Here is a 12,392-nt window from a genome sequence, read left to right on the forward strand (position 1 = left end):
GCGCAGCCGCACACCGGAGAAGTGGCCCGGAGACCTTCCCGCCCGCTGCGCCTGCGCATCACTGAATTTAGGAGCTGTTGCCCGCCGCGAGTCCAGGAACCTGCATTTCTCTGCGCACTGCTCCTGTTTTTGTAGTCAGAAACATTTGGGCATCTTCACTGCTTCTGGCTTGCTGTCATAAGTCTCCCGAGAAATCCGGGATGTAAGGAACGTCCACAGTAGTTAGGGCGGGGCGGGAGGGAGAGCGGATACTGAAAAAGCAGGAAACGCAGGGAGGGCAATGGACTCTTCACTTCCCTCCCCCTGCCCAAGATGAAGAAGTTTTCATCAAACTAAACCCCAAAGGCTACACCTGCCCTGGTGGAAAACAGGCTCTCTCTCACATGCAAACTCTCTTCTGAAAATAAAAGTTTCTTAGAGATTTCAGTTATGCTCTGGTGTAAGGGCTTCATTGAAAATTATTTTGGGGAGAACCTGACATCCCCTTTGACTTCTCAAAAGTGTTGAAAGACAATCGATTTACTGTCTTATTAGTGACTACTTGCCTAAGAATGAATAGTGTGTGTGTGTGTGTGTGTGTGTGTGTGTGTGTGTGTGTGTGTACGTGAACGCATTATTTACAGAGTCCTGCAGGGTTTTTATGTTCACCGTAGTCTCATAAACAAAGAAAATAGGTGTTATGTTATTTGCTGCTCGATAAAATTTTATTTCAATAGAAAATTGTTAGATATGGTGACTATTGATTTTAGCTCCTGTATACCGCCACATGGGTAAGACTGGCATACACTGCCACTAACCATATTGGACCACGTATCAAGAAGCTAATGTATGTGTGAAAGTAATCTGTAAGTTGTGAAACAGCGTCATCCATAATATAATTATTAATGCGTACTGTCCCTGTGCTAGATGTGAAAGAGGTGTTGAATGGCGGGCCCTGAGGCCCCTGTCTGTCCTATTTAACGTTCTTTTAATTTTTAATTATATTTATGTGCATGTCTGCATGTGAGTATGTACATGAGTACAGGTCCTTGAGGAGGCCAGAGACTTTGAATACTGTTGAACTGGAATTATAGGAAGCTGTCATTCATCTGATGAGGATTCTTGGGAACCCAACTGAGGTCCTCCGGAAGTGCTGTTAGTCACTGAGCCATCTCACCAGTTCTTAGCATTTTTAATGAAGAATATTTGAAGACTTGAAAGTTATAATCATCTAACTAGAAGAATCAAGTGAAGAAAAAACAGCAGAAATTCCCACAGGTTAAATATGAAAGGCACATTTCGGTTCCAAGAAGAAAACCTGCATAAGTTCAGAGGAGAAGGCCTGATTTCACTGCTGTTTAAGTTGGAGCAAGCAGAATTACAATCAGCATCAAAATGCATGTAAGACAAGGTAAATCCCTGGGTTTTTAAAAAGTAAATGTCGCCTGGGTGACAGGCAATGATCAGGCGGCATCTACTGTACTATTTTAGGAGAGACATTAACACAATTGGGAGTCACAGGAAGGTGAGCAGAAGGGGACAGCATAGCCGCTCTCAGGAAAGTGCCTCAAACGAGGGAATGCTAAAGAAAGGAAGACTCAGCCTGGAGCATTAAAAACCATTAGAGAATGTTAGCTTTAAAAGTTTACACCACAGCAACCATTTACTTAGCACTAACAATGCACCTGTCACAGTGTCACTTAGCTATCCAGCTCAACATAGTTTATATTAATCCTCACTAGTCCTATGTATTTTAAAAAATGCTTGTTTCTTTTACAAGGAAGAAACAGGAGCTCATGATTTTTAATTTACTAACACTTGTCTTTGTTCACTTTTTCTATGTGTAAGCATCTCAGACCCACATTGATTTATAATCTCCATGATTCTATGGGTCAGTTGGGCAGTTGGGCTTTGGGCAGTCTTCCCTAAGCTTTCCCATGAAGCTACATTCATCTAGAGTCCATCTGCACTGGGCATTACAAGATGACCCCACTGCCATGTCTGGGGGCAGGTGCGGGTTATTGGCTGCAATACGTGTCTTCCTTCCAAGCATCCTCCACCAGTAGACTTGGCTAGCTTTCTTATGTGACATGCTCAGAGAAGTATCCCAAGATAACGCCGGTAAAGACAGCGAGTTTCTCTAAAAGCTGGGCTCCAGAATCTTCCACCATCATCTTCTATACAGTTTATTGGCCAATCAAGCCTAAAGCTGGCCTATATACAAGATGAGGGAGAAATAGACTCTGCCTCTACCTCCAAGGTGAGAAGTGGTGAAGCCTGGTTGTAAAGGGAGAGCCCTTTGGAATAAGAGGCATTTGTGACAGCTAAACAGTCTGCTACAGTACTCGATTTCACCTACCTCATCAACAGCGGAGCCAGAGGCTGACCTCCAACAATGCTGGAGACTCTGTGTTACCCGACAGGCCCCTGTCCATCCCTTGGGATGGATTGCTAGTTCTCCGTGTTCCATATGGCAAAACTGGGTGCTAAACATTAATGATACTGAGGTGTATCCCAGCTCAACAAAAAATATCTTTCTGGAACTGAAATAGCTTTCTGTGATTTTTCACTGAGAGGGTGAATGGACAGCACAATTTCCACCCCTGCATATACTGGAGCAGAGATAGGTAAACAGCCATATACTGAAGATGTCATGGAGATTTGTGAGCTAAATTAGATAAATTAGAGATGTTAGGCAATGTCTGAAGTGCTTTTGAAATTTTATATTCCAACATATGTGGTAGAAAGTTCTAAAACTCAGAAAATCTGAAAGAAAACTAAAGCAGCGTCTGTCTGCCCTGTTCCTGAGGTGACTTGTGAAATCCCTTTTAAAAATTATTATCATAAACTCAAAGAAAGCATACGACAAAAATTTAAGAGTTGTTCATGATACAAGCTCTTAGTGACCAAAGAATAATAGATAACTTCCCTGTTTCCATTAACATCCATAAAAACTGGACCAAACTTTGTGATTCATGATAAACACTTAAATATTTCTCTTTGGAGCTGAAGAGATGGCTCTGTGTGCCTGAATTCTTGTTTATAAGCACGAAGTCCTGATTTCAGATCTCAGCACTCACATAAAGAAATCTGGGCATGGCTATGTGCATGACTGTAACACAAGCACTGTGTAGAGCAGAGATAAGAGAAACTAGTGTTTACTGACTGCCACCCCAGCTCCAGGGTCAATGAAAGACCCTGTCTCAAAGGAATAAGATTGACAGTGACAGATCATGACACCAGTGTTCTGCTCTGGCATTAACCCACACACATGATGTGAGCATATACCACATCCTATGTGCATCACACACACACACACACACACACACACACACACACACACACACAACCCTTCCTTTGAAGTTGGGGTTACAATATAAAAACCTACTATTACAATTGCAATTCAAATTAAATTTCAGGCAAAAATAAGGCAACAGAAAGAAAGAAGGGAATAAGTTTTGGAAGGATAAAATACAGAATTGGAGTTCCATGAAGTGGGAGGAGCCAGAAAGTTAAGGCTGTTACCTAAGAGTTCCTCAGGGAATCACACTATGAATTTTTGTGCATTCACTCATTTATGTTCTATAATTTCTTTGTGCGTATGATCTCATAGTTCTAAAAGTTCAAAAGGTGAATAAGTGCACTAAGGAGAAATGGGCAACACAAGAGGACCTATCTGTGCCATTTTATCCTTATCTCACAAAACAGGAGCACTCTCCAGCGTGTTGCTAGGATTTTGAAAGCAAATCAGCATTTATTCATACATGCAACTCATGAAGAAAAGATATGGATGGAACTGACAAACATTATATTAAGTGAGGTGAGCCATGCTCAGAAAGCAAGCACTGCAGGTTGGCCCTCAAATGCCGATCCCAGCTTCTAATTTTTACATGTGTGTATTTACATAGAAATAAGTGTGGGTAGAGACCATGACACTAGAAAGGGACCCAAGAGACAGGAGGAAGAGGCTTTGAGAGAGGGTGATGGTAATGGGAATCATGTGATACGAAAGTGGAGAAAGGGATACTGGAAGTGGAAGGGTTTAAGCGTGAATAGGGGATAAGGAGATGGGGAAGAGAAAAGTATGGGGAAAAAGGAGCAACAAAAATTAAACAGTATGAACATACAGTAAGAATACCTGATACTTTATATATTAGCCTTTCAGAATGTAAATTGGTAAAGCAACAAAAAGAAATCACTATGTGTGGATAGAATAAAGCAAATAGAAAATTCACCACGCTAGTGTTACCATGAAACTAGAAGCAACACAATTCAAACTAAATAGAGAAGTAGAAAGCATTTACAAACTAGAAAAAAAGAGTGTGGTGGTGTCAATGCTGCCTTCCTGGGACTTAACAAACTTCTCAAGAATAATTGTTTTTAGAGTTGGCTAGCATTTAAACTTTCTTCCTATTTGAAGAAACTATCCTGCCTGCAGAACCTACAGAAACAAGAGGGGCAGAAATTCCCTACCCCTGTTCCCTGATCACAAAGCATGTAACTGTGTGTCATAGGTTCCACCAACTGGTTACTAGGATCTATGTATCACAAAGCAGATATAGTCCTGGAGCAACACAGAAATGACTGATGGCATTGAGAGTCCTGAAGTTATGACAGCCGGTGCCAATTTTGCATCTTGGCATGATTTTGGTAATGAACTCCTTTACTTGCCATTCTTAATCCCTGCTCCTTTGTGAGACCATTTCTTTTCTTCTTGATGGTTCAGTAGAATTTTACCTTGTTCACTGAAATGTTGCTTGAAGTCTTGGAAGTGCAACTCTGGGGTAAAGTTCTTGGCTAGCATGCAAGGCCCTTGGCTCAATCCCCAACACTAGGGGAAAGCACTATCTGAATCTTGACTGTATTTTTTTTCATTACTCAAAATAGCTCAAAACCTGTGGATTTGCTCAAGATATCAGGAAGAGATGGAACAGAGAGATTCTACAGAGTGCATGTGAAGGTAACCCTCACAGTTAAGCATGCTCTTTTGAGATTATGCCTCACATTGCACAGACTAGTCAACAGACTGGTGTGCGTGTTCTCAAAGAACAGCTGCAAGTGGATCCATTTGCAATGGCTTTCCTTGAGCTTTTTTGTGTTGGTATTTCAAACACATATGTGAATAAAGAAATCTTATCAATGACATATGTAAAGGACCTAAAAGATTAAGCAACATAAACAAGTCACCAATAGTTCAAACACAGTGTCTACTGCACCGCACAGTTCCAAAGGCTCCAAGAGCCCTCACTGTTCACCCAGGTCACTTTCACCCTGCAGTTGCCATGATCTCAGTGGTTCTCTGCTCACTGGTTGACATTCTTAGAGATTCTAGGAGAAATGGTAGATTTTTTCATATTGATTTGTTGTTACTATTGAAGTTTTCTCTTTTCCCCACATAAACAACCAGTGAAGCTCAGTATTTAGCTGTCTTAACAGTATGTGTTCTGAGTTGTAGGGGAAAAATACACTCAACTGCTTGATAACATTTCACTTGTCACCTGTGAAGGGTTCATGGAAACCTAGGCTTTTAAAAGTCATAAAATTTAACTGGGCAATGGTGGCACACACCTTCAATCCCAGCACTAGGGAGGCAGAGGCAAGCTGATCTCTGTTAGTTTGAGACCAGCCTGGTCTACAAGAGCTAGTTCCAGGACAGCCTCCAAAGCCACAGAGAAAAATGTATTCTCTAAATTACGATATGAAGAATTGTTGGGATCCCCCAATGTTTTTCTGGATAGCTCACTTTGTTTTAGATTTTATCCCTGTCAAAGTGGTAGCTGAAATCCTACACTCAAAGCTGAAGGAGGGGACAAATGAGTTGGTTCCTAAGGTTTGCTTTTTTAATCACAAATACTTTAAATTTTCTCAATCAGACAGCGTTTTCTTTTCAGAAAGGGGAAAAGAAATAAGGAAGGGAGGGAGTGTGGGTGAGAGAGAGAAAGAGAGAGAGAGAGAGAGAGAGAGAGAGAGAGAGAGAGAGAGCCAAAGAGTCCAATCTGTATGTATTGGTCAGGATAGAAAAGGCTATAATACTATAAAAATCAACCCCAAAATCTCATGGCTCAGCAAAGCAAGGTTTATTATCGGTCTATATACATATATACAGTTCTCATGGGTTGGAGAGCAGAGGCCTCCCTGTATCATCGTGCAGGTTCTTAGGCTAACAAAAAGACCAGGTTATTTAGATAAATCTCATTTTCACTGGGGTTTCTATTGCTTTGATAAAACACCATGACCAAAAGCAACTTTGGGAGGAAAGAGTTTATTTCACTTACAGCTTATAAGTCATCCCTGAGGGAAACCAGGGCAGAAACCTGGAGGCAGGAACTGAAGCCAAAGCCAGGGGCAGGGTGCTGCTTATTGGCGTGCCCAGCCTGTTTTCTTATACTATCCAGGACCACCAGTCCAGGTGTGGCACTGCCTGCCCACACGTGCTGAGCCCTCCCACATGCATCTTCAATCAAAAAAAATTACACCATAGGCTTTCCCAGAGGCGAACTTATGGAGGTGTTTGCTCAACTGACATTCCCTCTTCTAAAATGACTCTAACTTGTGTCAAGTCGATGCAGAGCTAGCTAGGCCCTCTCCTCTAGCCTGCTTCATAAGAATGCTGCTGACGATAAGACAAATGCTTGGATTTTCAGGGAAAGGCAGGCAGTTTAGGTTATTTGAATCTAAATTCTTCCTGAAAACAAGTAAAAGTACTATTTTAAAGACACTTTTTGGAAAACGCCACATAGCCTAGCGAACAACAAAGAACCGTGAAGCCAAAACTGAAGGGAGACGAGCTGTGGAGAAATGGAGCTGCCCCAAGGTAACTTTCCCCAGCAGCTAACTTCACAATCCTGGAGAGTCTGGGGTTTTTCTCCTGACCGCTTCACAGAGAGAATGAACAGGAATCAGAGTTGGAGGAGTAGTGAGGGGTTTCACGGAGCCTCTCTATTGTTTAGGGACAGACCAGCATCATGGTCGTCAAATCCTGTTTCCACACAGCATCGCATTGCTCCCCACCCCACCCCCTCCTGTCATCACTTCTGCTATGGAAAGGTTCCACTGGGCTTCGTGGATTGTGATGGTGACTGTTAGGTCTCAAACCGGAGAACCCTAAGGGGCTTATTGACATATGAAGCGAGACACTGGCTGCCAGGTTCTCCCAGCATCCCTCTGTTCCTATCTATTACAGAGTATAGCTGGCAAACTCCACTCCTACCCATGAACTCTCCAACCCATAATCCAAGCATTTTGTCTGACCTCTCCTTTTTCAACCTTTATCGTTCTGGCCTTGGTCTCCTGATCTTTTGACTCTCCCCTCTCCCCTCCCTCTTCTCCTCACATGGCCCAGCTCAGGGTCATGTTCACTCTGAATTCTCCCAGATGTCCCTGCCTCTGACTATGCCTTTCCTTTTATCTACAATAAACCTTCGCCTCTACCATTCCTAGGAAGTCATGCATTCCTTTTTTACTTCTTTTCTTCTCATTTTTTACTCAGGGACTTCCAAGACCACGACTCTATGGCTGCTGTTTCTTTGCCCAGAGGGTCTGCCAACTCAATTTTGAGATACATTGCTATTCATAGCCTCTATAAAGCTCCCTCCCCTCTCACCTACATGTGACATCATCTTACCTGCATCCTTTATATAATTGTATTGGATTCTTCCTTCTGTATCTGGGGTGTCTTGGTTACTTTTCTATTGTGGTAACAAAACAACCTGAAAACAACAGCTCAGTCGAGGAAAGTTCTATTCTAACTGCTATTGTAGGTGCAGCCAGTTCATTTGGGTGAAGTAAGGCAACAGGAACTTCAAGTCAGCCGGTCCCATCACATCCACAGCCAGGAGGAAAAGAGCAATGGGCAGCTAGCTTCTTCCTTCTTCTGCAGTCCTAGACTCAAGCCCAGGGAATGGTGCTACCTGTGTTTAGGGTGAGTCTTCCCACCTCATTAAACCCTCAAGATAATCCCCAGAGGCTATTCTAATCTAAATAATCCCAAAGGTGTGCTGGAAGTCTTGCCTCATGCGTCACTCTAGATGCTGTCAAGTTGAAAGTCAATATTAATGAACCATCCACAAAGGGAGACTTATGAAGATGGTTTAGTAAAATTTCAGGTGTAATCTACATACAGCAACATAAACATGTTTAAAGTGTTTAATTAGGTAAGTTTTCAGGTATGTACACATGGCAGACCACTGTCACACTCATGTAATGAGCATGTAATGAGCATGTAATGAGCATGTAGTGAGCATGTAGTGAGCATGTAATGAGCATGTAATGAGCATGTAGTGAGCATGTAATGAGCATGTAATGAGCATGTAGTGAGCATGTAGTGAGCATGTGCATCACCTCTAAAGCCATCTCATTGCTTCGTACCCTTCTCCACACCGCCTCACTCTCAGAGTAATGCATTTTTCATTACCAACGTGTTGGTATTTTTCTAGAATTCTGAATAAATGGAATCATAAAGGGACACTTTTTAGAATGCCTTCTTAAACTCAACATAGTTATTTTAAAATTCATCCATGGTTTAGTGTATGCCAATAGTTCATTCCTTTTTTATTTCCTGTGTATGCATACATCTATTTACAGTCCATATAATCTGCCCCACTGTTCTATTTGTCTGTGTCTATGCCAACACCACCACATTGTCTTGATTACTAGAGATATGAGACCATGCAAAGCTAGCCTTCCAGTTCTGTTCTTTTTCAACATTGTATTGGCTCTTGAAGGTCATTTGATGTGTTTCCATGCAAATTTCTAACTGATTTATTAATTTATTAATTTCTAGAAAATTTCATGTGTAACGGAACCTGACCATCCATTTACGTGGACAAGTGCCTTTTAACAACATGCAAAATGGTAATTCATTCAGCAAATAGTGCCAGAAAAATTGGATATCCACATGCCAAAAAAGTGACCCTAAATCCATACCTCTTATCATAAGTACAACTTAGTTCAAGTGGATTATAGATCTAAACATAAAGCCTAAAACCACCAAGTTTCTAGAAGAAAACATAGGAACAAAATTTTTATGACTTGGTAGAGAACTCTTAGAAGACCCAGATTGAAATCTGTAATAAAAGAACAAATTGATAAAGTTGGGCTTTGCCAGATTGAAATGTTCATACTTTACAAGACTCATTCAAGAGAATTAAAGAAAATCAAAACACCAACATAAGCTTTGTAAATATTATTCAAAACATTATCATGAATAATTGTATGCCTAAAAATGATACGCTTGGGAGGGAAATGAGTATCTTCTTAGAAAAACATAACTTTTAAAATCTGATCCGGGAAGAAGCAGAGGAGACTAGTACTGAGAGTCCGGTGCAGTTTAAAGGTCTAAATTCCCTTTCCTTCCTAACTTGTTCCACTATGCTCGCCACTCAGTTTGTACAGCTTCCACAGCTTCTCTGTTTTGCCCTAGAATTACTTCCAGATCAATAGGAGAAAAACTGCCTGTTCCCTTGGTTTTTATCTGTCACGGTCAAAAGCTAGAATGTCAGCTGTGCTCCCCTTGCATTGCAGAGAGGTAATGTCCTTGTGATTTTTTTTTATTATCTCTGTAGTCCCTCCCTGAAGATGAAAGCAAGCAATACTCCCCTTGAGGTCCCTGCACTTTCTCTGTCCTGTTTCCCCACCTTCCTTAGGAAGCTCTCTGCAGTGCACCCCTTGGAGAATCACAACAGCCCAAATGCCTGTCCTGAATTTCATGAGCCTGGCCTAAGAAACCCTACATCTACTAAGTAAATATAATAAATGCTACAGTTGAGAAGGGGTTGTCCCCACCCAAACTCATATAAAATTCTAGCAGCCAGTATAACCCATGGAGAGGATTTAGAACCTTTAAGATTTTTAAGTAGCAGGGCTCTACCCTCTTTAAAAGTTTTGTGAGTTCCCAGGAGAGTATCTATTAGAAGGTGTCCCCTCTCTTGGGTCCACTCTTCATTCTACATGTCCCATTGGACCCCCTGATTTCTGCTGTAAGGTAAAACAGCATGGGACCCTTCCAATCACTGTGCTCCTAAACTTTCCCACCTCCAGAAATGTGTGCCCAAATAAATTTCACTTCATTATAAATCACTCGGACTTGGTATTTTTTATGTCATGACATCATCAAAATAAAACAACTGGTACTTTAAAACTTAAGGATCAAGTACCTGGGGTGTGTGTGTGTGTGTGTGTGAGAGAGAGAGAGAGAGAGAGAGAGAGAGAGAGAGAGAGAGAGAGAGAGAGAGAGAGAGAGAGAGAGAGAGAGAGAGAGAGAGAGAGAGAGAGAACCTAACAGTCACTAAGCCCCATCTCCAAATGGCACCACAGACTAAGGACCATGTTTTCAACATATGCCTTTTTACAAGACTTCAAATTCACAGATAAAGAGCATTAAAAAGCAAAAGCACAAGGCAATTTCACTTATAAATACAAAAGAATAAAAGTTAGTCTTGCATTTTTATTCAAAATTAAACTCTATACTGTGAAATAAAAATCCAAATTCATTTTTAGATTTTATTTTACATGGAAAACAAATTATCCCAGCATTATTTATTGACCAGAAATGTAATCCCTGTCACACCTAAGCTTTTCACCTCTGTGAGGCTCTGTTCTATTTTGGTGTCGTGGGTCAGTTGTGTATTACCGCATTTTGCTACACTGCTTCCATAACTATTACTTTTTTAATATCTCATCATCTACCATGGTCTTCCCTGGTATTATTCTTCAGAACTATTTTAGCTATTTTCAGCTCATTGCTGCTCCATATGAATTCTTGGATCATTGCGTCATTTTTAAAGAAAAAGCCCTGCTGGTATTCTCACTGTACTCACGTTGGAGAAAACTCAGAGCAGGTGAGGTGGCTCAGTTGTCAACACTGGGGAGCTGAGTTCCAACTTTTGGGTTCATGTGGTGGAAGGAAGAGGACCAACTCCTACAAAGTTGAGCTCTGACTTCTACCTGCACAAACACACACACACACACACACACACACACACACACACCACCACCACCACCACCACCACCACCACCACACCCCACATGTTTTAATGTCCTAAATACGCTTTTAAAAGAAAATCTCAATTTTCCTACATGCCAATGATATCTGCTGTTATAATAAACAATATTGTGATCATAGTTGTAACAGAATTATAAAATACCCAGTAATGGAATAAAAAGAAGTGTGTAAGATCTCTATGGAGAAGATGAAAAAATTTCACTAAGGAATAAAGAGAATGAAGGTTTGAAGCTTTAGAATAGCAATCTTGTGTCTCAGGATTGCAAGACTTAATCTTTAAGGAGTGTTAATTTGAACAAATATAATAGCCTGCAGTGAAGACTGAGTTAGACACTATGAAATTTCAATGGGATACTTTAAACAGTGAATTTATGTCCTGTGGACATATGAAGAGAGAATACTCTAACCTCTAGAACAGAAATGTCTGTGATTCTGAGCATATTAGCCAAGGGAAGGCAGGGAAATCTGAAAGGAGGTTTCAGGTGGCTCTTTCATCGGGCCGATCATATGGGTTGATGTATCTGGACATTGTCTTGACCTCTTTGATCTTTTCTCACCATTCTTTTCTGCTTTCCTCCAAGCCCTGCCTAAACCTACTATTCTTTTCCCAAATGGCTACCACTAGATTTTTAACTCTGTGATTTCAAAATGGCCTCCACAACCCGTCTTCTGCTATTGGACCACAGAATCCCTGTTGTGTTTTGGATGTGAAGTGCTCCCCTGAGATGGTTCATGTGTTGAAAGCTTGACCCTCAAGTGCTGGAGCTATGAATAAGTGGTGGAAACTTGAGGAGGTGAGGATTATCTGGAGAAAGTGGGTTGTTGGGGACATATCTTTGAAGAGAATGTGTTGTGCATGGTCTGCTCCTATTCCTCTCTGCTTCCTGACTGTCACAGGTGAGCAGCTCTGGTCCACTATGTGCTCCCCGCCATGCTGTTATGTCTTTTCACACCCTAAAAGCAATGGATCCAAACAAGCAGACGTTGAAACCATCAGACAAGATTAATCTTTCCTCCTTGAAATTGCTTTTGTGTAGTATTGCTCATGCCCTGTTCTCCATGCCCCAACACATGGTGTATATACATATATACATACATACATACACACACACACATACATATATATGTATATATATATATATATATATATATATATCACAATCACATTCTGGTTAAGAGATCCATGAAAACTGTCAGGAAGCTTCTGCTGCATGAGAGCTGTATAGTACTTACTTTCTTTCATTTCCTGAGGTCCATTCTTTACTTTGCAGGCACCTTTACCTGGCAAATTTAAGCAATAAAGATGTTGTACTTCTATGCTATCCTAGTCAGCTTAATTGTCATGGCTTATACTCATCTGAGAGGAAAGTCTCTTTGGAAGGATTGCCTAGGTGAAGATGACCAAATATGT

The sequence above is a fragment of the Mesocricetus auratus genome, unplaced genomic scaffold (assembly GCF_017639785.1).
Source record: "Mesocricetus auratus isolate SY011 unplaced genomic scaffold, BCM_Maur_2.0 Super-Scaffold_100691, whole genome shotgun sequence".
Classification (NCBI taxonomy): Eukaryota; Metazoa; Chordata; class Mammalia; order Rodentia; family Cricetidae; genus Mesocricetus; species Mesocricetus auratus.